The sequence below is a fragment of the Capricornis sumatraensis genome, chromosome 9 (genome assembly GCF_032405125.1).
Source record: "Capricornis sumatraensis isolate serow.1 chromosome 9, serow.2, whole genome shotgun sequence".
Classification (NCBI taxonomy): Eukaryota; Metazoa; Chordata; class Mammalia; order Artiodactyla; family Bovidae; genus Capricornis; species Capricornis sumatraensis.
In genome coordinates this window covers 32409275-32435512 of record NC_091077.1, presented here as the reverse complement: position 1 = coordinate 32435512, position 26238 = coordinate 32409275, and positions in this window count along the sequence as shown.

Genomic DNA, 26238 nt, shown 5'->3' with positions numbered 1-26238 from the left:
AATACAATGAAAAGGGGATGTCACTTCTGTGATATTATTTACAAATGTTTCCAGTTTCAATATAATGATGAGAAAACAGCCCAAGTAGACGGATAGTCTACAGGTAGATGGATATTCTAACCAGAACTCTTCAAAAAAGTGTCTAAGTTAGTAAAAACAAGGAAAGACCAAGAATCTTTATGGATTAGAGTTGCCCAAGGAAGTATGAGGAGTAAATGCTGTGTGATGGCCTTAATTGGATTTCAGAACAAGAAAAGGATGTTGGTTGAAAAAATGATGGGATCCCAATAAAGTATCTAGTTGAATTAATACCAAATCAGTGTTAAGGTGTCAGTTTCAATAAATATAGCATAGCTATGTTAGATGTTATATAAGAACTTTGTTCCATTTTGGCAAGTTTTCTATAAATCTAAAACTGTTTGAAAATAAAGATACTGACATTTTAAAAACTTATTTCCTGTCTTTATATCAGATATTTTACATTTAATTGATTTAAACTTGGGCCTATACAGAGTGAAGTAAGCCAGAAAGAAAAACATCAATACAGTATACTGACACATATATATGGAATTTAGAAAGATGGTAATGATAACCCTGTATGCGAGACAGCAAAAGAGACATAGATGTTTAGAATGGACTTTTGGACTCTGTGGGAGAGGGAGAGGGTGGGATGATTTGGGAGAATGGCATTGAAACATGTATACTATCACGTAAGAAATGAATCGCCAGTCTATGTTCGATACAGGATACAGGATGCTTGGGGCTGGTGCACGGGGATGATCCAGAGAGATAATACGGGGTGGGAGGTGGGAGGGGGGTTCAGGATGGGGAACTCATGTACATCCGTGGGTGATTCATGTCAATGTATGGCAAAACCAATACAGTATTGTAAAGCAAAATAAAGTAAAAATAAAAATTAAAAAAAAGAAAAAAAAATAAACTTGGGATTAAGAACAAGTATTTATGTTAATTAAAAAAATTTTTTTTTGAAATGAATATAAACAAAGTTTCTATTAAACAATAGTAGTTATTACTCTAAATAAAGCAATAGTTAACATTAAATATTTTTGGTGAGAAGAAGTATTATTCCTCACCCATAATCCTGTGTGACTCTTGAGTATTCTGCTCTTTTAAAATCTAGATATTCAACCCTTGCTACTTGAAAGCTTATTAAAATTTCTTGGATAATTTTAAACATATACTGTTTATTACTTTAACTTTCAATAATAAATGTTTATGAGGTATAGATTACATGAAGTAAAATGCAAGCATTTTAAATGTGCTATTGAATAAATTTTGACAAATGTATTTATCTGTTTTACCACCATATCAATCAAGAGATAGAACATTTTTATCTCAGGAGTTCCCTAGTATCCTTTTATATTAAATTCACAAAGCCAGCAAACTCCCCCTACTTCAAAACCAGGAGCATACCGATTTCAGTCACTATTCAGTAGTTTTATTTATTTAATAGCTTTACGTAAATGAAATAAAACAGGATGTAACATCTTGTATCTGGCTTCTTTCACTCAGAATGAGCATTGTTGGGTACATTAGTTGTTCATGGCTTTTTCTAGACTTTTGAATTGTGCCCCATTTGAGACGGTTAGGAATAAAGTTGCTATCAACATATAAGTCACGTTTTCATTACTATCAAATGAATTGAAAGTGAAAATGTTAGTTGCTCAGAAATGCTCACTGTTTGCAATACCATGGACTGTAGCCCACCTGGCTTCTCTGTCCATGGAATTCTCCAGGCAAGAACACTGGAGTGGGTTGCCATTCCCTTCTCCAGGAGATCTTCCCAACCCAGGAATTGAACCCAGGTCTCCCACACTGCAGGCAGATACTTTACTACTTAAATTATGCCTTATTTAAAATTCCATCCTCTTGGGGTTTGTTGTTGTTGTTTAGCCACCAAGTGGTTTCCAACTTTTTTTGACCCCATGGACTATAGCCCGCCTAGCTCCTCTGTCCATGGGATTTCCCAGGTAAAGATACTGGAGTGGGTTTTGCTGTTTTCTTCTCCAGGGCATCTCCCCAACCCAAGGATCAAATCCTCATCTTCTGCATTGCAGGTGGTTTCTTTACCACAGAGCCACCAGGGAAGCCCTCTCTTAGGGTTTGAGTAGCATAAATTAAGATGGCCTTTATCTGGTCCACTCTCTTATTAGCTGTATAAATAATTTAGTTAGGTATTGAATCTCTAGAAGCTGAGCCCTCAGTTTATTCATAAACTAGATAGTCATGCTGAAAAATACATGGTTATTCAGTGCCCTGTATTTTTCCTTAAAGAGTTTAATTATAACCTTCTACCGAGGGCAGGTGACATAAACAAGCTTGTTTATAGCTCCTAGTGTCCGCATTCAAATAACATACAACAAGCTCAATCTTCTGTTAATTTTGAGTGAGGTTTTTTTTTTTTGGTGTTAAATTACTAGTTCTGGTGAACTTAGTGTATATTGTCTATTTTAATCTTGCATTTTCCTTCTGGATAATGGTAAGAGGGTAAATAACTGAAGAGTGAATGAGAATGAGTCCTCTAACCCATGGATCACGCTGTTTTCACTGGAAAATTTCTTTGAACAGTCTTCCACATCTGTTTGGGAATCCTTTATAAGCACAGTTGACAGAATATCAGAACATTTCTGGCATGCTGTTTACTTGGCAAATAGTTGTTGCAGTCAGTGTCTTTCCAAACCACATGTCAAAAATATTTTCATGGAAAAATGGTGTGTTGAGAAAAGGATTCTTGGAAAACCACAGTGTTTTTGGGCACCATGAGGAATAAAATCAGCTTTGTTAATATAACATTAGAGTAGCAGTAGTTTTATTATCTAATATAAATTCAACTTAAATGCCTACCAAATAAATCAACTTTTATGCTATGGCTAAGGATCAAATGCTAGCTCTTCTTTATGGCCACAGCACATGCTTTAATTTATATGTCTATTTTCAAAATTATATACAACATATATAAACATATATATATATATATATATATATATATATATATATATATATATATATATATATACACAGTGGGGGGGACCGCAGTGGGGGAGACCCAGGTTCGATCCCTGGGTTGGGAAGATCTCCCAGAGAAGGAAATGGCTACCCACTCCAGTACTCTGGCCTGGAGAATCCCATGGACTGTATAGTCCATGTGTTCACAAAGAGTCTGACACGACTGAGACTTTCATTTCACTTCACATATGTGTGTATATACACACACACATAGGCAGACTGATGGAGACAGAAATGAAGATATAATTCCTTTTTTAAATTAGAATGGTGAGTCTAGAAATGAATGAGAAAAAGCTATCAGGTTTTTCATGATAAATGTCCCTTTTACTGTATACCTATGTTACACATATTCTGTACCATATGAGTCAGGATTTATGTAGTCTAATTATTTACTCGTACTGTTGGATTAACTGTCATCTCAAATACACTCTATTTATACTTTCATGAGTCATTAAATTCAGATCATGGCCACTTGACTCTTGCCTTAGCCATCCATCTGGAATCTCTCCCTCACCCACTCTCTGGATAAGAAGGAATACTTTAGTTGGAGTTGTGTATTGCAAAAACCTAAGCAGAAATACCAATTATTTAAAGTACTATTTCTTACAAAAGGGTAGAGAACCAGATGAGGAAAATGTACAAGAGGTCAGAGAGTTTAGGCTGAAAGAATCACAGCCAGATTGGTCATCAGGACGAGTCTGGTTAAGGAACTGCTCAGAACAATAAAGCTTCATACTCCTGCAATCTCGGAAAATCTTACACTCCTTGTTACTTCGTTAAAGAGGTACAGGCCTCAGGGGGGAAAAAAAAATTTCCTATTAATCCAACAATCATCCATGCCTACATTATCCTGTTTGGAGATGCTTGGAGATTTCCTCCTTCCAAGATACAACAGTAGTGATTCTACCAAATAAGAAATTTCTTTGAATGATGGATAAGTACTATATCACTACAGACTACACAGATTCCATGATTTTCTGGTCATGGACAAACTCCCTCAGAGTGAATTGGGCAGGCTTTTAAATTCTTGCTTGTCAGTGTGAGGTTGAGAAGAATAGGGCACAGCAAAGCAGAGACAAAGCCTATGAGCTTCAGGGAGGTGGAGGAAGCAGGCTTCCCCACTCAGGCTTGAAATTTGCTACAGAATGGAAAAAAGTGAGGAGGCACAATGTAAGCCTCCTTGAAATGTGAGGGTCAGATCGAAGGTCAAAATGTGCCCTTGTCTCCTCTATGTTTTACTTAAGCCATGAAATAAATTTATATAGCCTTCAGTCCTAAACTTAATGGTGGCTCAGCCAGTTAAGCGTCTGTCTACAATGTGGGAGACCCGGGTTCGATCCCTGGGTCAGGAAGATCCCCTGGAGAAGAAAATGGCAACCCACTCCAGTACTATTGCCTGGAAAATCCCATGGACAGAGGAGCCTGGTAGGCTACAGCCCATGGGGTCGCAAAGAGTCGGACACGACTGAGCGACTTTACCTTTACCTTAGTCCTAAAAGTGATTTTGTTTGTTTATTTTCATTGTTTTTTTCTGTTGGCTAGTTGTACCATAAATATTTACAACATTTCATCTACGTATATTTTAATAAAATACAGGTGAAACTTCCTAATTTACTGCTTGAAAAGTGAAAGTGAAAGTTGCTCAGTCATGTCTGACTCTTTGCGACTCCATGGACTGTAAGGTCCATGGAATTCCCCAGGCCAAAATACTGGAGTGAGTAGCCTTTCCCTTCTCCATGGGATCTTCCCAGCCCAGGAATCGAACCCAGGTCTCCTGCATTGCAGGCAGATTCTTTACCAGCTAAGTAACAAGGGAAGCCCATCACATAGTAGAAAAGCATCTTCAAATATACCTAATACAGTATATTTTAATAATTAATACTGATTGTAAGTCTACTCTTCAAGACCTCTGTCCAAACACCTAGAACATGGCCAGATAACAAGGCTAGCACTTTATAATATTTGCTAAATAAATCAATATATATTTTTCTTTCCTTTATTTTTTAATTTAAGGATAATTGCTTTACAGAATTTTGTTGCTTTTTTTTAACTTTCAATATTCTTTTTATTTCTTCATGCTTTCCTTATCTGTTTAAGGTACTTCTTATAACACTCTCCAATAAGTAGTAAAGACACAATATATTTTGAAAGAAGAACAGATGGCCAATTTATAAGAATGGACAAAGGGAAATATATTTTCATGCATTGTATGCTGTTTAATATTTGTATCTTTTGAGGAAAACACAGGTATCTCTTGTAGGTGAGGGAATCAACATACAGAATAAAAAGTACAAGTAATTCCTCATTTATTGGTTTCAATATTATCTTTTATGATAATCTTTTATCAAAGTTGCTAGAATATATAAAAATAATTGATATTCACTTAGTTCAAGTCTTCCTTTTCCCCCCATTAATATATTAGCAAAGTGGTGAACAATTAAAGCTCATGTGACAAAAATTATCCATAAAATTAATCACTAGAACGATCAAAATATTACCATAATTTGTTTTTCTTACTACAATGTTAAATTTTGAAGAACTTTTATTTACTAAATTTAATAAAGTTAATACATATAACAAACTTTTTAAACTTTTGCAGAGATACTGAATCTTATGAAAAGCCATCAGAAATGGGGCATTATTGTTTATGTTAAGGGGGGAAAAGTTTTAATGGACAAATGACTTGTTAAATCATGTGGGTTGTGTATGGAAATGTGTGTTCCTTTTAGTATGTGAGTGTGGGAGAGTGGTGTGTTCTTGATTTTCTGGGAAATTCAGGAGTTAAATGAGATTGAATCCATTGGTGCATTTTTCCTTTTTTCATCTTAGGCAGAGATAGTTATATCCATATACAATTTCATATGTTTGCCAATTAATCTTTCTTTCAGCATGACTTAAAATAAGAATTAAATTTAACTGGAAGTATTAGTATAAAAGCATCCAAAATTATAACCACAATGATATTTCTGTGGGCCACATGTCCTTCCCCAATTTCACCAGCATTACAAAAAAACGTGCAGTCAAGGTAACAGTGCTGCTAATTTAGAAAAAAAAAAAAAAAATATATATATATATATATAAACTCCCATTTCATTAGTTACTTTTCAGCAAGAGAGAAGAAAGTCTTTAGAATTAAATCTCATGAGTATCAGCAATTATATATTTATTCAGAATATTTCTAAACCATGTATTGCATTTTATATTTTGCATGGCTTACTTAGGAACAATTTTAAAAATGGATATAGACAAGTAGATACAGTTAAATTGATAGGTAGTTATATACATATGATCATACTGGATAGCATGTTTGTCCATTCTTTTAAATTGGTCATCTATTCTTTCAAAATAATTACTTAAAGGACTTTAAAATGAACCTTTATTCTCACCTTACAGCTGTGTCTATTTACAAGAACAGGTGATCAATACAGGTTATAATATCCTGAAGAATCATTGGTAGCATTCTATATAAAGATCTCTAATTTCAGATTCCCAGAGCAAATATCTAGATTAACACAAAAACTGATTTTTATAGTTATTAGAATAATGTGTTTTTATAGACAATAATCAATTGATATAGATTAATGTGAAACATGAAGCAAAGCAAAACAATGAAGGGATTAATATACAAAGAGGCTTATTTAGAAGAAATTCTAGTGATAAAGAACTAAATCTGTTAATATTTTTATTAATAATATATGAACTGTATATATTCATATATACACTTCTATATAGTTTTATCATATGGATAACTATATGATTAGATGATTATTTAGTGCAAAATTCAGATAATTGAATATTAGCAGGTTCTAATAAAAAGGGTTCAAGTATTTGGGACAAAAAATTGGCAAATATTTTGAGTACTTCATTAGGAAGATTTCTTTGCTTAAGATGTATTTCACAATATATGCTCAGTTAGACACTATATGCCTTATAATTGACCACTTCTGTAATTACTAATAAGTTTTTAAAGATTTTGAATTACATAAATAGGAAACAGTGTTGCCTAAGGAGAGGTTAATTTTTTTTTTCATGTTAAATATAGACAGTGCTCTATATCTTCTAGGATCTAGCTATTCATTGTGATTATCAAATAACTTATATAATCTCTCCAGTTTATAGACAGGAACTTAGTTGCATATAAAAATATTCAATTTTCCAAAATAGACTCAGACACTAATGAATTATTTAAATACCATGATGCATACACTATTTATCATGGTCATGGTGATCCTAAGTCTGTTTACATAAATCACTTGCAGAGAGTTTTTCATAAAGAATGTCTAGCTATTGAGTGAATTTTAAAGCCTCCTTAGTGAGAGAACACTTCTTAGAGTTGTGAGACACCTTAAACATTTCTTAACAGACTGATTGAAAACCTTACTAGAAAAGATTTCATGCAAAGATAGGCACAATAAAGAACAAAATTGGCAAGGACCTAACAGAAGCAGAAGAGATTATGAAAACATGTCAAAAATACACAGAAAAACTATACAAAACAGCTCTTAAGGAGTCAGATAACCATGATGGTGTGCTTACTCACCTAGAGCCAAACATCCTGGAGTGTGAAGTCAAGTGGGCCTTAGTAAGCATCACTACCAACAAAGCTAGTGGAGGTTGTGGAATTCCAACTGAGCTAATTCAAATCCTAAAAGATGATGCTGTGAAACTGCTGCACTCAATATGCCAGCAAATTTGGAAAACTCAGCAGTGGCCACAGGACTGGAAAAGTTCAGTTTTCATTCCAGTCCCAAAGAAGGACAATGCCAAAGAACATTCAAACTACCACACAATTGCACTCATTTCACATGCTAGCAAAGTAATGCCCCAAATCCTTCAAGCTAGGCTTCAGCAGTATACGAACCGAGAACTTCCAGGTATACAAGCTGGATTTTAAAAGGCAGAGGAACCAGAGATCAAATTGCCAACATATGCTGGATCATAGAAACATGAAGGGAGTTCCAAAAAAAATATCTACTTCTGCTTCATTGACTAGGCTAAAGCCTTTGACTGTGTGTATCAAAATAAACTGTGGGATATTCTTAATGAGATGGGAATACCAGACCACATTACCTGCCTCCTGAGAAACCTGTATGCAGGACAAGAAGACACAGTTGGAACTGGACATGGGACAACAGACTGGTTCTAAATTGTGAAAGGAGTACGTCAAGGCTGTATATTGTCACCATGCTTATTTATATACAGAGTACATCATGTGAAATGCAGAGCTGAATGGATCACAAGCTGGAATCAAGATTGCAGGGAGAAATATCAATAACCTCAGATATGCAGGTGACATCATCTTTATAGTGGAAAGTGAAGAGGAATTAAAGAGCCTCTTGGTGAAGGTAAAAGAGGAGATTGAAATAGCTAGCTTAAAACTCCATATTCAAAATACAAAGATCATGGATGGCATCTTATCCCATCACTTCATGGTAAATAGATGAGGAAAATATGGAAATCATATCAAATTTCATTTTCTTGGGCTCCAAAATCAGTGAAGATGGTGACTGCAGCCTCACAATTAAAATACACTTGCTCCTTGGAAGAATAGTTATGACAAACCTAGACAGTGTGTTAAAAAACAGGACATCACTTTACCAACAAAGGTCCATCTAGTCAAAGTTATAGTTTTTGCAGTAGTCATGTATGGATGTGAGAGTTGGACCATAAAGAAGGCTGAGTGCTGAAGAATTGATGCTTTTGAACTGTGGTGTTGGAGAAGTCTCTTGAGAGTCCCTGAGACAGCAGGAGATTAAACAATGAATGAAATGGTTGGATGGCATCCCTGATTCAATGGACATGAGTTTGAGCAAGTTCTGGAAGATGGTGATGGACAGGGAACCCTGCTGTGCTCAGTTCATGGGGTTGTAAGGAGTTGGACGTGACTGAACCACTGAACAACAACAAAGAAAAGATAAAACATTTCTTTGGAAATGATATGAATTCAGTAATTCATTGTTATTCACTTTTTTTCTGAGTGGTTAATATTCTGTACCTCATATTTTCCATATTCTAAGCATTGCTTATTTGAGGAATGTAAGCAATCAATACCATATTTCCCCAATATGAAATGTGTTAAGTTTGTAAGCACATGATTTTTTCATTAGATTGCCACGTAAATTTGAACTTTTAAAAGATGCAAACATCAGAGCATTTTCCTCATTAGACTCAAAATATTTCCTGGGGGCTGGGAAACAGCCTCTGACCTATACATTATCATCTTTCCTCTTAACCACTTGGAGGCAATGAATAGTAGAGATTTTAGAGTTGAAAATTTTGCCTCATTAGTCACTCCTTGTTCTTTCCCTTTCATAGGCAGAGTTACATGCCCTTTGTCTTAGTATTGTCTTCTCTCTCAGTTAGAAATAGGAAAAAACCAAGACAAACTTTATCCTGAGAGGAAGAGAGATAATTATATTTGTGTTGATTATAGTAGGTTCTCTGGCTGTGGTGTGGAGGAGGATGCTTGGGAGGCTCCTCCTCCTGCTATTAATAATAATAATTTAGGGAGTTCTGAGGAGGATATTAAGCACTTTGTATGTAGTAGGTTCTAATAAAAGTCATTTCCCTCCTATTTCTCAATTTATTTAAGTATTGCTAAACTAGATGGCTGGATGGCATCACCGACTAGATGGACATGAGTTTGAATTAACTCTGGGAGTTGGTGATGGACAGGGAGGCCGGCGTGCTGCGACTCATGGGGTTGCAAAGAGTCGGACATGACTGCGTGACTGAACTGAAGGGAACTGAACTGAAACTAGATGACATCTCCTAAATAAGTATAAGTAATTTGCAGGTACTCTGGCCCTTATATGTCAGGTGAAGGCTTCTAAAGGAATTGTGATTTAGGTAAAGTTAGTAGTCATCTTGTGAAGAGGGTAGACTTTTGGGAGATCAGCAGGGGTAAAGGATATTCTGGTACTGATTGACCCCATCATATCACAGTGTATAAGATACAAGCTACTCTGACTGACTGAGATGATGTTGAAGAAGAAAATGAGTTACATTCCCAAGAATTTATCAGACAGCGTGTTAGGTTCCTATACCTCTTTTATGGACTTCCCTGGTAACTCAGCTGATAAAGAATCTGACTGCAACACAGGAGATCCTGGTTCGATTCCTGGATTGGCAAGATCCCCAGGCGGAGAGGATGGCAAACCACTCCAGTATTCTTGCCTGGAGAATCCCCATGAACAGAGGAAACTGGAGGGCTACAGTCCATGGGGTCACAAAGAGTTGGACATGACTGAGCTACTAAGCACAGCACAGTACACCTCTTTTATAGATTGTAATACTTTAGTATTTGGTGCCAGGAGCACATAATGTATCTTCTACAAATATAGGATATTCGTTTAGTCATTGCTTTCCAGTGACTTAAATTTAGATATTGTCCAGTGAAGAAACTATAAATCGACAGTTAAAATGTCACCTGTCCTTACCTCTTCACTCTGGAAAGATGAAAAAATGAACTTATTAGGTTAAAATATTTTAGATAATAATTTAGAATAATTATTGCAGTGTTGCTATATTGGAGAATGCATTATGGTTTTGTAAGGTGCTTAGTTAAGTGTATGAAAGTGAACGTGAAAATGAAGTCGCTCAGTGGTGTCCAACTCTTTGTGATCCCATGGACTGTAGCCCTCCAGCTTCCTCTGTTCATGGGGATTCTCCAGGCAAGAATACTGGAGTGGTTTGCCATACATTGCTAAGTGCATAATATTGAATAAAATGCTTCAGTACTTCACCACAGAATAGTGGAGATGTAGCAAATCTTTGTCATTCATTTGGTGTCTAGATTGCATGCTTGAAATCATTGCTGACAATTTATTTCTTATACCAAGGATTCTAGAACTAGGAGGCAAGGGTGGCTGTATTGTTCTGTTTTATTTTTTAGTTACTTTACTTATGATCTTGATAGAAACTGGTCTTATACATAAAAAATGAAATAGCCAAAGCACCTAAGCAACAGTTCTGCTCATATTAACTAGGATCAATTTTTTACTTCAAAATAATTTATTTGAGGTGATAATTAAAACTGCTTTGATCACTAGTTTGTAAAGGTACAATTGATGTTGTGTAGATGCATTATTTTAAAACCTATTTTTATTTTTGAATAAAAACTCCATTAAAACCTTTGTTAAGTGAGAAATGGAGCTGTATAATTTCTGTATGAAGGACCACAGCTTAATGATGAGAATTTCATAGGGTCTTTGGGGGAAAAAAACACAACTGTCGACCAGGGGTATATAAAGGACTTGCAAGCAGTGCTGACATTGCTCCTGATAATACTGCCAAAGTTGGGGAACATAAATTTTTGTGGTGGTAATTCCAACAATTGTGTAATTTTCTCTGCCAGTGCTCAGCAACCCAGGCCTAAAAGCTTCATTATATTAATAAGACAGAAGGTAATCAAGAGTTAGTTGTACTTGTAAATAAAATGGTGGATTCAGCCCTAAGTGAGTCACTGGCCTACTTGAGAACCTGTTTTGTTCTCCATCACTTGCTGAATAAAACCTTAAGTCCTTAATCTGGCATTCAGTTCACATACCTCTTCCCAGATTTCCATATGTACATACACAAACTATTATTCATCCTATTCCACTCCTAACAAAGATTGTTTTCCATTTTGCTTCCCACCCTCTTAGCTGAATGGAGCTACTCGCAACTCCATGGAGATGACCTTTTGTTCTAGCCTTAATGCTTTTACTCATATTTGCAAAAGATATCTGATAAAAGGACTATGATTAAAAAAATAGATGACAAACTATACATTTCAATAATTAAAAAAAACAAGCCAATTAAAAATGGTCCAAAATCCTTAACAAACACCTCACAGAGAACAAATGCAGATAACAAATAGATATAAAAAACCATGTTATCAGATAAATAAGCATAAAAATAATGAGATACCACTGTAATCATTTTAGAATAACCAACATCTGACAATACCAAAGGCTCTTGAGGATATACAGCAACAGGAACTCTCATTCATTGATTCATTGTGGTAAAATTATATTGTGTATTCTTTTACACAAATGCAATAGATAAAATCGCAAATGTGTGATAAAAAGGACTGAAGGTTTGGCCTCTAGGGAGATGCATCTGGTTATAGAAATACCAAGTTACACTTTAATATTCATTCTATTTGAAATTTATGTGTTATGTTATGTTAGTCACTCAGTTATGGCTGATTCTCTGCAACCCTGTGGACTATAGCCTGCCAGACTCCTCTATCCATGGAATTCTCCAGGCAAGAATACTGGACTGGGTTGCCATTCCCGTCTCCAGAAGTATTTATACAATTAAACAAAAAAGCAAAACATGAACAAGATAGCCAGTGAGCTGAATAATATATCTTTTGTTCTAGGTAAATAGAAAATAGGAAACATCTTGTAAATAATAACTTGCCATCGTTAATTTAAGGCAATATTTGTCAAAAACTATGTTAAACTTTTTATATGAATTTTTTAATTCAAATTTTATTCCACGAAGTGAGTAATGTCATTTAAGAACTATACTCAAGTTTAGATCATTTGTAGCTGACTAAATTAGGAGTCATATCTAGATCCTTTTGATGTCAAAGTCTAATTATGCAACCACTGAACTCAAAAGATGTTGGAAAATTTGTAGAGAACTGAGCAGAAAAAAAGGAAAACAAACATACCCATTACATTTTCAGAAAGCCAGATCAAGGCAGTCCAAGCCATTTGTTAATGGATGAGAAAAACTGTTAGAGTAACCTAGTGTCCTAGTACTTGGCAGAATAACTTCACTCTCAAAGACAGATATAAAATAGCTTAGATTTGAAAAAGTGAAAAAATGAGTTGGGAATACAGAAATGGAATGGTGAAATAATTTACATTTAAAAAGAGAGGATTTAAACTTTATAGAAATAATAAAAGTAAATTAGGTAAATTCTCTAAAACTCCATGCTTTGATGTTTCTCTTCCCTCTTATATAGTAATGAATGTAGTGTGTCGTGTTGATTGATTATGACAATCAATATGTTAAACCATTCTCATGACCCTAGAATAAATCTCATTTGATCATGATGTATGATCCTTGATACGTATTGTTGGATTCAGTTTTTCTGTTGAGGATTTTTGATATTCTGTTGAGAATATTCATCAAAGATATTGGCCTGTAATTTTCTTTTCTTGTAATGTCTTTGTCTTATTTTTCTATTATCAGAATGATGAAGGCTTCATAGAATGAATTTGGGAGTGTTCCCCTGCTTCTATTTTTTGAATAGTTTGAGAAGAATAGGTATAAGTTCTTCTTTGTATGTTCAGTAGAATTCCCCTTTGAGAACTGCTTTTGCTGTGTCCAACAGAATTTGTGATATTGTTTTTATTTTTATGTATCTTGAGATACTTACTGATTTCTTCTTTGATTCCATCTTTGATTCATTGTTTTTTTAGTATCTTGTTTAGTCTCCATGTGTTTATTCTTTTCTCATTTATCTTTCTGTGATTGATGTCCAGTTTCATAATGAATGTTATGGTCAGAAAAGATGCTGGAAATAATTTCTATCCTCTTTAATGTGTTGATGGAGAAGGAAATGGCAGCCCATTCCAGTATTCTTGTCTGGAGAATCCCATGGGCCAAGGAGCCTCAAGAGCTATAGTCCAGGAAGTTGCAAAGAGTCAGACTGAGTGACTAGGCAAATGTGCTGAGGCTTGTGCTTCTGAATTCGTGAGGATACAAAACACCATAACATAAGAACAGCTGCAGAATGCTTTATGCATGAAGCTCCCTCTCAGCAAATAGTTTTAAGATTTCATCCATCACTTATACTTAACAAGTGGACATTAATAGTATGATGTAATGGATTTCTTATTGGTCAGGTGAATGTTCTGATACATACCTGGTCTATATATATTTAAAATAGCAAATCTTCATAAAAATAGATAACAAATAGATACATAGATGTGTTTTCACTACAGTTGACCCTTAAACAACACAAGTGTTAGGGGCACTGACCCACCCCTAAGTTGGAAATACAACTTTCTAGTGGGCCCTCTGTGTTCTTGGTTCCATATCTTGTGTCCATTGGTTTTGATCCGAACAACTGTGGATCATGTGATATTGTAGTACCACAACCGTAACAATCTTCCTTGGTGGCTCAGATAGTAGAGCATCTGCCTACAATGCAGGAGACCTGGGTTCAATCCCTGGGTTGGGAAGATCTCCTGGAGAAAGAGATGGCAACCCACTCCAGTATTCTTGCCTGGAAAATCCGATGGACTGAAGAGCCTGGTAGGCTACAGTTCATGGGGTCACAAAGAGTCGGACACGACTGAGCAACTTCACTTTCACATATTCATCAAAAACCTCCATGTGTAAGTGGGCCTTCTCAGTTCATGGGTCAACTGTATTTAAAAGTATAAATTAGTCAAAATAAACTCCAATCTTCAGTTTGCATTTGTTGAGTGATAGTCTGCACCAGGCACTATGATAAATGTTTTGTTCATTAATTACATAAGTCCACAGAAACTCCATGAGGTAGCCAATATATTTAATCCTGTTTAGGAGCATTAAAGGCTAAATTTTATAATAATTAGGAAGATGAAACTCCAATCCACCACTGTTTGATACTAAAATCTCTTCAAAAATATGAAATGCATTCTTATCTCTTTTTAAATTAGAGTACAGGTAGTCTAATTCAGAATATTGCTAATTTTTCTTGATTCATGGAAGGTAATTTTTCAATTGTTTAATGGTGACATTTTCAAATGTTTAATAAAAAGTGACTCCGCACTCTGATATAGACTCCAAAATAGTTACTATTATCTTCTACATGAACGTACTGAAACCAGAATATAGCTATTATTTTATGAGTTAAAGAAATGAAGAAATCATTGAAACGAAAGCAGTGATTGCAGACTTTGCTTGTGTACAAGCATTATTTCAAAATGATATATGTGTGTGTGTGTGTGTGTGTGTGTGTGTGTATTTGTTTGTTTGTTCCTTGGGACTAATTATAAAAAAAATTTGAGGAAACTCAATATGTAAATTCCTTTAATTTCTAATACACCTTTCTGTGAATGTGGTGATGGCATAATCTTGATATTAATTTCAGAAATAAATATAATTCTAATGAGATTTAATTTTTAGAAAATTAACTAAATTCAAAATTTCATCTGAACAACAGTAAAAACAAAAATGAATGGAACTTTTTTTTTTTAAAAAAAGAGTAAGACTGGTAATGAAATCTCAGGCATTAAACATATTATCCAATTACAATAAGAAAAATAAGATGGTGTTATCTGAAGAGTTGGATGCCCACTGGAGCAGAAAAGAATCTCCAGAGTAGATGTCATTTGTGGCACATGATAAATTTTGAGATTGCAAATCAATGAGAGAGCTTTATTTAATTAAAATTTATAATGTTCTCTCATATATTAAATTCCAGGTAAATTATGCACATGATCATAACACATTTTTCACTTTGTAAATGAGTATAATAGCATATTGGAAATATTTTATCATTATGGAAAAATAACTTTCTAATAATAAAAACAAAGTGGCTTATGATTCCACTCAATATAGAAATTAACAGAAAAATGCTTCCATCTTAACCAAGGAAAAGGCATATTTAAAATACATAATCCAGGGGATTACCTAGTAGCCCAGGGGTTAGAATTTGATGCTTTCACATTCCCTGGTGGCTCAGAGGGTAAAGCATCTGCCCACAATGTGGGAGACCAGGGTTCAATCCCCGGGTCAGGAAGATCCCCTGGAGAAGGAAATGGCAACCCACTCCAGTACTCTTGCCTAGAAAATTCCATGGATGGAGGAACCTGGTGGGCTACAGTCCATGGGGTCATAAAGAGTCGGACATGACTGAGCGACTTTACTATGGAGACTGAGCTTGATCTCTGGTTTGGGAAGTAAGATCACAGAAGCCATGAGGTGTGACCAGGAAAAAAAAAAAAAAAATCTGATAAAGCCCATCATGGAACTGAGTTGCAAGATAACCCAAGAGAATTAGGAAAGATGGCAGGCCTCTCAGAGAAAAGACAGGACACAAGGAACGTGGGCCTTTTGGAGAGCACAGAAGATGAAGGAGTCATATAAGGCAGTAAGATGACACTGTTGGGAGACTTAAAAATACAGTTAAAAAAAACTATTAATAGGCATGATGTTCTGTGAGAAAATAGAAAATTAGAGAGGGTTCACAGAGGATAGGACATTTTTAAAGGTCAAGACTCAGTTACACAAAACAGAATCTGCTTTGGCTGGTTTAAACAGAAAGAGCTGTGTTTACTGTGTACTTAGGGCACCTGCTAAATCTTTATGAGAGCTGGGGAAGCAAGTTAAATTGGGCTTTTAAGAATGGCTCCAAAGGCACACTCCAGTCCTCACCCATGGAGGAACTCCATCTTTTTCTATGATGGTCAATCTGCCTGACCAAACTGGCACGTTTCAGCAATATCTGGAACTAGAGCCAGGTCGCCACTCTGCAGTCAAGAAAAAGATAGGAATTGGAGGAATTTCTATCCTGTCATCCTCATCAGCAGATCCAAGGCCCTGTACCTGTGACATCCATGAAGCCAATGACTATACATGACAACTGCTGCTGGTATTTTTTCAGGAAACTCCACCCAAACCTTATCTGCCAGTGAAAATAACATCAGAAGTAAATTCTCTGTCTCCCTTGTGACTTCCAAATTTAGAGCATGTTTGACTGATAGATCCCTTCTAGCCAACCCAGACTACAAAATTCTAGAAAAGGTAGTTTACACCAGTCTCTAGCGGAGGAGGCCTTTGCATTAGAAGGAAGTTAAGATGGTGGTTAGCACCATTTCGCCATAGACAGTATCATAATGCAGGAACTGAGCCCTAAATAGGAATGTGTCAGGAAGGAAAACTGGGAGGGGATTTTAGGCAGAGGAAGCAATACTTGCAACAGTAAAGAAAGAAAATAAAAAATAAATTGGGAATTTATTTTGGGGAAGATTAACTTGATTGGTTGATTGGAAAATGGGTGGGAGAATTGGAAGGTTTTGCATATACCTGGGTTTTCTTTAGAAGAAATGATACACTTTTAAAACTAAAAAAGAGCCAAGTCCTACTATTTTTTTAAAAAATGCAGTTGAGATATTAAAGATCAATGAAGTTTTAGTAGTTTTTAATGTTCTTCCTACCAGGATCATGATGTACTCATGTATATTGTAGCTCCCCAGCATGAAATCCAGGTTATAGTGTAGAAAGAGTGCTCAGCTTATCTTTGTACCTGGCCTGAATATCACAGTGACCAAGATGTAGTTTAAAAAACAACAAAAAAGCCTTAAAACTGAATATAGACTTACTTGATACGTAGTATGTACTTTTAGCTTTCTGTATCAAGTGAACTCAAGAAACAGAATCTTAAAACAGTTGGAAAGATTCTTAGGAAAGTATATTGGGAATTACTGAGCTATACATTCTCATGGGTTATTGCAAAATGCTCAGATTTTATAAACTAATGTGCAATTTGAATATTCATATTGGTGACATATTATGTATTGTTTTTTCACAATTATTTGACAAATGAAGTACATTTTCCAAGGTGTTTTGGAGGGCTAGTGTTTCATGAAACAGATTGTGGATATACTGACTTAAAGTCATTGAATTTCTCAAGTATTTTGAGACTCTTTGGGAAATAATACACTCTAAAAATTTGGGTCAAGTCATCATTTAGTTTTTCTTTGGCTATTTCTATTCATTTTTAATGCACTTTCCTTGAGCATTTACAAAACTAAGCAGTTCTTTATTTAACTTGGCAGCTGGAAAGGGAAGATAGCATGCACAATTAAATTAATAGATTATTTTTAAAACATCTTTTATCCATTTTCTGTACACTTCCTTACATAGCAAACATCTTCTAAGAAATGGTAAGCATTTGTAAAGTGTGCAGTATCTAGTCTCCTTTCTTATGCTTCCCTGCTGGGATTAGAAAACATAAGTTCTATATGTGGCTGAAAGCTCAGAAGTGGGACAAATAAAACAAAAGTTTTCAAAATTCCATAAGTGGAATTTGATCATAATTATCTCAAATGATTAAGAATATTGATTTAAAAATATGGAAAAGGGTTTCAGTTGATATTTTAGAAGATGTAAAAACTAAAACTGCTAAAGATAAATTGGACAAAGTTAAACAAGAAAGGAAGACTTTATTCAGGTCTACTGAAACAGGGTAGAAGTGCAGTTTGAAATGTAGGACTGGAGAGTTTTTAAAAACTAGGTTGAAATTTCATAGGACATCTTTTTTGATAATTTGGCTTTGCTCCAAAAAAAGTAAACTCTCTTATTTTCATGACAGGAGGTAATTTTACAACTTGGAGCAAGTTGTTCTGCCAGTTAAACTCCCAGTCTTCCCACACCCATTGAGGGTAGGGGATCTATGTTCCCTGATGTTTACATGTTAAAGGAAGAGCTTCCAAGTCCTTGAGAAAGACACGTCTGGGTTGTAAAACTTACAAGAAATCTTAAAAACAATTTACATCTAGAGGTGCACTGAAATGATTTACAAATAAATGCTTTCTAAAGTAAATGTTCTAAGAAAAGAGATGTCAGGGGTCTAGAAGCAGGAAGAACACTGCCTCAAGTATAGAAAAGTGGAGGGGAAGATTAAGGCTGTCATGGGCACACAATATCACCAGAGATGTTGGATGTGGAATTTTCTGGGCATCTACACAGTATTAAGTTTGAAATATATGCATTGCCAAATCAGTAGAAGCCCATATATTCTCAGGGACTGGACTAAACCAATATTTTTACCATCTCTGCGTTTTCAATTTGGCTGTTCATTGAAAGAGGGCTTCCCTCAAGCTCTGCTGCTGCTGCTAGGTCGCTTCAGTCGTGTCCGACTCTGTGCGACCCCATAAATGGCAGCCCACCAGGCTCCCCCATCCCTCGGATCCTCCAGGCAAGAATCCTGGAGTGGGTTGCCATTGCCTTCTCCAATGCATGAAAGTGAAAAGTGAAAGTCAAGTCGCTCAGTCGTGTCCAACTCCCAGCGACCCTATGGACTGCAGCCTACCAGGCTCCTCTGTCCATGGGATTTGCTAGGCAAGAGTACTGGAGTGGGTTGCCATTGCCTTCTCAGTCCCTCAAGCTCAATTGGTAGTAAATCCACCTGCAGTGTAGGAGACCCTGATTCATTGAAAAGCAGAGCAAGACAGAAAAAAATTTCATGCCTCTCCTCTGATATTGCTCTCTGAAACAATTAAAATAGTAAAATCCATCATATTCTAAAATTCCCAATGCAAATGAAAAGTAACTATATGCTTCTCTGGTAGCTCAGCTGATGAAGAATTCACCTGCAATGCAGGAGACCCCAGTTTGATTCCTGGGTCAGGAAGATTCCATGGAGAAGGGATAGGCCACCTACTCCAGTATTCATGGGTTTCCTGGTGGCTCAGATGGTAAAGAATCCACAGCAGTGTGGGAGACCTGAGTTTGATTCTTGGCTCGGGAAGATCCCCTGGAGGAGGGCATGGCAACCTATTCCAGTATTCTTGCTTGGAAAATCCCCATGGGCAGAGGAGCCTGGCAGACGGTAGTCCATGGGGTTGCAAACAGTCAGACAGGACTGAGCAACTTTCACTTTACCTGTACTATATACTTATGGAAATGGTCAGCATTATCTCAGATGTGCTTATGTTTTGGGTTGGCCAAAAAGTTCGTTTGGGTTTCTCTGTAACATTGTAAGGAAATATCTGAACAAACTTTTTGGCCAATGCAATGCAAATCTGGTCAGCCATCTTATTAGATGATTTTTATACAACTTTTGCCATTGATTGTACTTGAACCTTACCTGGATTTCACTGCACACTCCAGGCTATGCAAATCTGCTGCTATGACACCCAGGCAATATGTTCTTAATCGAGTCTTGATAATAATGTACTAATATTCTCAGGGTGATATTTCTAGTTAACTAGGATTTGTGATTCATGTTCTCCTTTTTGCATAAAATTATTTTGACAAGATTATAAACATTTTGCTGCATGTGCTTTTAGGTGTGACAGAGTTGTGAGTAAAAATGTTATCCATAGTTATTAGTGGTTCTGCTCATTGGAACCCACAGAAAAGTCCATGATGGAATGCACATTCTATTGACTGCAATTCTCAGCATCCCTCTTCTCTGTGTATCCTTGAGGCTTTCTAAATCTGTGATGCTTGTCATATCTGGCTGTCTTTTCTTTGACAATGAGTTCATTCTGAGAGTCCTATTAGGTGCTCATGCACACAGATTTCTGACTAAACAACTCATACATTTTCTTGACCATGCTTAGACAGGCCTGATTTCCAGTTTAGGTTTCATCTGGGTTCTGTAATTCTTGATTTTTGATGGTATAAGTGTCTTCTGCTTGCTTGCTCTTCCTCTTTCTAGCTTAAATTCCATGAGTTCAGTGTGTGAAATTGTGATCCTGCAGATGTGCTCATTTTAAATAGGGGTGCAAGTTTCAGTTTTTACTTCGTATAAATATTGCATACAATTTTATTGAGTAATTAGAACATTGATATAGCATACAACTAACAAGAAAGGCAGGGGCCATACACAGCTCACTTGCATTTGCAAACTGCTATTTTACTATTCTCTATCTTGTGTCAGTCTAGTAATTTCGCTAACTAGTGAATGAAATGAACTGCAAATCTTATTCCCATTAAGGAAAGAAAATTATACATAGCTAGCTATTTATACACACACACACACACACACACACATGCCCATAAATATACACACACATATATGTATGTATGTTTACATATAAAAAACTAAGGAAAGATTAAGAATCTGTCTTTCACAGATATGTCAGTTATTTTCTGTTCCTTTTTTGGTACTTACTATTTTCATAATATTTTTATGAATATAGCAAAATTGCACATTTCCTTGTAATTAACTATGACAGCTTTTTCACTTTATATTTGGGCTCCTTTAACAGAAACTGTCAATCTTTGGAAGAAAATATAAAATTATTCTATTTTTTCTTAAATAAAAATTCATGGCAAGGAGGCAAGAAGGTGGAAAAGATTTCACACCCAAGAATCCTGCCTTGCTTTTTTAATTTTAATTTTCTCACTTGGTAATCATGGACCAACTACTTGATTATGGTCAATGTTTCCTCATCATTTAGATCCAGCCAGTAATAACATCTTTAAAGTTTGTTGCAAGAATTAAAGAGCATAATCATTATGAGCCTGGCTGATGTTGTGTCTGGGACTTAGCACTTCCAGTGTTGATTATGTTCCCTTGTAACTCTCAAAAATGTCAACTATTGGTAAATCAGATCTGTGTGAAATAAACTTAATAAAACTGGTAAAATTACATAGAAATGGCCTCATCAAATGTTAATCGTATCTTCTTCAATCCCTCTTGTATTTAAATTTTGAATAAAACACTTACCACATTCTATCTTGGGTTGTAATTGTTATCTACATAGCTTGTGTCTCCTGCTATAGTATGAAATCTTTGATCAAAAATATATCAGGATTATCTGTGTTTCAAGGAATGCCTCTAAGAAGAGTTTTGCCCAAAGTACATTCTTAATAAGTAGTTCTAGTGTTTTAAATTTGAGGGTGCAGCCATTTATATAACTTTTCCTCAATAATATATTTTTAAAACCAATAAAAGTATGTGCTATTTTAATAGCTTATTAGGAAGAATTGACAATATACTGCAGATGGTGATTGCAGCCATGAAATTAAAAGACACTTACTCCTTGGAAGGAAAGTTATGACCAACCTAGACAGCATATTGAAAAGCAGAGACATTACTTTGCCAACAAAGGTCTGTCTAGTCAAGGCTATGGTTTTTCCTGTGGTCATGTATGGATGTGAGAGTTGGACTGTGAAGAAAGCTGAGCACCATAGAATTGATGCTTTTGAACTGTGGTGCTGGAGAAGACTCCTGAGAGTCCCCTGGACTGCAAGGAGATCCAACCAGTCCATTCTGAAGGAGATCAATCCTGGGTGTTCTTTGGAAGGAATGAGGCTAAAGCTGAAACTCCAGTACTTTGGCCACCTCATGTGAAGTGTTGACTCATTGGAAAAGACTCTGATGCTGGGAGGGATTGGGGGCAGCAGGAGAAGGGGACGACAGAGGATGAGATGGTTGGATGGCATTACCAACTTGATGGATGTAAGTCTGAGTGAACTCTGGGAGTTGGTGATGGACAGGGAGGCCTGGCGTGCTGCGATTCATGGGGTCACAAAGAGTCGGACACGACTGAGCGACTGAACTGAACTTTACGGAACCTTTAAAATTTTTATTTCCCAAGTTTTATTTTCCTCAATTTAGCTTTTAATCATCAATATTAACAAATACATGTAAACATAAATCTCATTCCTTTCTGTATCCCCATGTGCTGCTTAAATGTATTGCTTCTGTTGTGAGGAGCAACCAAGATAAATGGAGTTGCATTATTATGTATGACAGAGCAGCAGAGCACCGTTGGGTCCAATTCAGTTAGTTTCTACATGTTCTTTATGAGCTTCCACACATAGAAGCAGGGGGTTTATATGCTCAGAAATAGTTATTATCCCAACCATGTAAATTCTCTGCTACTTTTAAGTGGAACACAGGCTTTGCCAAGCCTCGTCAGCTATGTGTCTCAGGGATAAATAAACTACCAAGAATACCTAGCTGGCAAGATTTTCACTTTAATAAGTAATAGCACTCAAAGGGAAGAAATGTTTAAAAGTTTCCAAATATGCCAGATGCATATTAGAACACTTAGAAGAAATCATGAGCAGTGAATCCCTCAAGCTGCATTTTACTTCAATTTGGCTAACGTAAAACCATTTTTCTGCAGAATAGGCAGACAGATTGAGACAGCAATGGGTATCAGGAGCTTTGGATTCCATTCTTGATCCTCCTTTTAACATAAATCATTTCAGCATGTTCTTTAATGATTTAAGGCCCTTTTTTATTCCTTCTAGAAAAGCAGGATTGAGGCATCTTCCACTAAGTGAACAGGAGAGCACTGGTAAGGGAAATAGGTTTTAGTTTCTTATGTAAAAATCACTGAGTGATAATAGTATGAGTGGTACACAAATTTATACCTTTTAGACTGTCATCTAAAAGATCGAGGAAAGCAGTACTTTGAACACAAGAGTCTGAAAATACTTTAGGAATGGTATGATTATTACAATTTGCATAGTTTATTGCTTTATTATTGTTGTTTCTTATACATTGATCAAACCCATCCAACTCTCTAACAATAGAAACAACAACAAAAAGCATTAGGAGAAGAACAACAAAAGAGAGATTTGAGAAAAATGTTTAACTTAGATTCACTGATTTCATTATGACATTTCCCCACAATAACATTATAACAGGGTATAAGAAAGAGAGAAGAAAGGATATGGTTTCTTGTTGATAGGAAACTGGGAACTGGGGTGCCCTGGCAATGACATGTTTCTGTTCTTCAATTATTACTACTTATGGACTAGATCTCATTATTATTCCAGTTTTGCAGGTGAGGAATTAGGGGCTCAGAAAAAGTAAAAAAAAAAAATTAGGTTACATACAAATTATTTTTAGATCTAGAATTTGGCTATGTTGATAGAATAGTACAATTTGTTCTTAATAATATTTTTAAAATTCATTAACTTTGTAAAGAAGAGTTCTAAGTGAGCAGTTATTATTTAGAAAAAATATGTACATATAAACTGCTAGGGATACTACTGAAAAATTGCTTTTAATTAGATCTTGGGTTTTCTGAATGCTAAACAACACTCTTTAGTTGTGTTAAAAAAAATACAAGTTCATCATTAAAAACATTTGTATTATTACAAGAGTATTTTATTGTAGTTCTATTCTTTATAGTAAGGATATTGAGAATATAAGAAAAAGCCATCTATTATAATTTGCCAATATATGTATTATTAAATATGTGTTTACTTTTTGTCTAGATGTAAAAATTAAGAGTCTAAGATACAAATCAGAGAAGCTATTTCTGGGGAAGTTAAAATTATGAGACTTCATCTTATTTCTTTATATCATCTAATTCCACATTTTCTAAAATGTGCTACAGGAAATTTAATTTAGCAGAAGAATAATACAGGTTATTGGTCAAAAAACATCCCAAGATAATAAGTTAGGAAATTCTGAGTCAAATAGTTTTATTTACTTCAGGGTGATAAGATCTTTAGTTGTAACAGTGGATACTTAAAATTTCAAGAGGTAATTGTAGTGATCAGTACTTCCCAAGATCATTTGACCCTACAACATTGATCATAGAGCATCTTTTGGGAATGTACTATGGAAAATAAAGATCCAATTTATTGCTGTGTTAGAACATAGGCAACCTAGAAAGTTAGCCACATGTTTGTTATGATTTCTCCCTAAATGCTAATTACAGTAAAGTCATGGTTTTGGCCCAAATATAAATGCTCTGTATTGTTTTCTTGTTGTTGTTTTTTAACTTGTTGTGTCCTATTTTTTTTGTTTATCTGCACCAAGTCTTAGTTGCGGCACACAGGATCCTCAGTCTTTTTTGTGGCATGCTGGACCCTCCAGTTACTGACTTTTAGTTATGGCATATGCAGTCTTGCTTCCTGACTGTGGAACTACGGCCCCTTGCATTGGGAGCTCGGAGTTTTAGCCACTGTACCACCAGAGAAGTCCTGCTCTCTCTTGTTAATTAAGTTGTGTTCCAAATCCTTTAGTTATCAGATAAATATTATGCTTTTAAAAATAACAACAACAAAAAAGGTGCTAGTTTTCTAACCTCAACATTTTTCCGTTAAGAGCCAGTATGGAGTTTCCAAACCACTGAGCTTTTAAATTAAAAATATATATAGATCTTGTGTTCCTGTGTTTTGTGTGCTTAGTCACTCAATCATGTCTGATTCTGTGCCCTCCAGGCTCCTCTGTCTGTGGAATTTTTCACACAACAAAAATGGAGTGGGTTGCCATTTTCTACTTCAGGGAATCTTCCTGACCCAGAGATGTAATTGAGATAAAAGAATTTTGAGACATAAAATAAGGAAGAGATAATTTTGTCTTGAGACATTGTATGGATAGGATTATCTCTTCCAAATCATATGCACCAGGATTATTTTTCTTTGTAATGTAATACAAACAAACCCAAAATGGTAGCTTACAAAAATAAACTTTATTTCCTCTTCATCTTTCTGGTTAGCTATAAAGGGTGAGCTTTCTTCACTGTTTTGTGTGTACATATGTTTCCAATTCCAGGATCCAGATTGAAAACAACTTCTAACTATTGCATACATCTCTTGTTTTGTTAAGGCATATGTAACTAGTGCTCAGAGGCAGTGGTTAAAGCCAACTTTATTGGCTAAGCCTGATATCCCTGGCTTCCTTGGTGGCTCAGATGGTAAAGAATCTGCTCACAATGCAGGAAAGCCAGCTTCAATTCCTGGGCTGGGAAGAGCCTCTGGAGAAGAGCATGGCAACCCACGCAAGTATTCTTGCCTGGAGAATTCCACGAACAGAGGAGCCTGGTGAGCTGCAGTCCATTGGGTGCAAAGATTTGGACACAACTGAGCGACTAACTACTCAAGCCTGTTATCAGTGGATAGAGAGGGACCTTGTTTCTCCAGTTAATACTTCAATGGGGAGCAGTCTTTAAATCTTACAGGAAAACAGAAACTTTTTACAAATAAAAAGTGTCTGACTCTTTGCAACCCCATGGACTGTAGCGCACCAGGTCCCTCTGTCCATGGGATTTCCCAGGGAAGAATACAGGATTGGGTTGCCATTTCCTCCAAATTTTGATGTAGTAATAATTATTATAGGAAAGAGCAGGGTTTGTTTTGTATCACATTCACAAAGACTTTTCAAATCCTATTTATATGTATTATCTATTTTTTTCTGTAATGCATTCTTAATTATACGGAGTGTTTCAGTCAGTTATGAATTGATTTTTAGATTCAGTTTTACTCCAAGTGTACTATTGTGATATATGGTAACACTGGCTATCTTGTACACTCTTTTCACAGAAATTTGAAATGTTGACGTTTCAGTTCAGTTCAGTCGCCCAGTTGTGTCCGACTCTTTGCGACCCCATGAATCACAACACACCAGGCCTCCCTGTCCATCACCAACTCCCAGAGTTCACTCAGACTCACATGCATCGAGTCAGTGATGCCATCCAGCCATCTCATCCTCTGTCATCCCCTTCTCCTCCTGCCCCCAATCCCTCCCAGCATCAGAGTCTTTTCCAATGAGTCAACTCTTCGCATGAGGTGGCC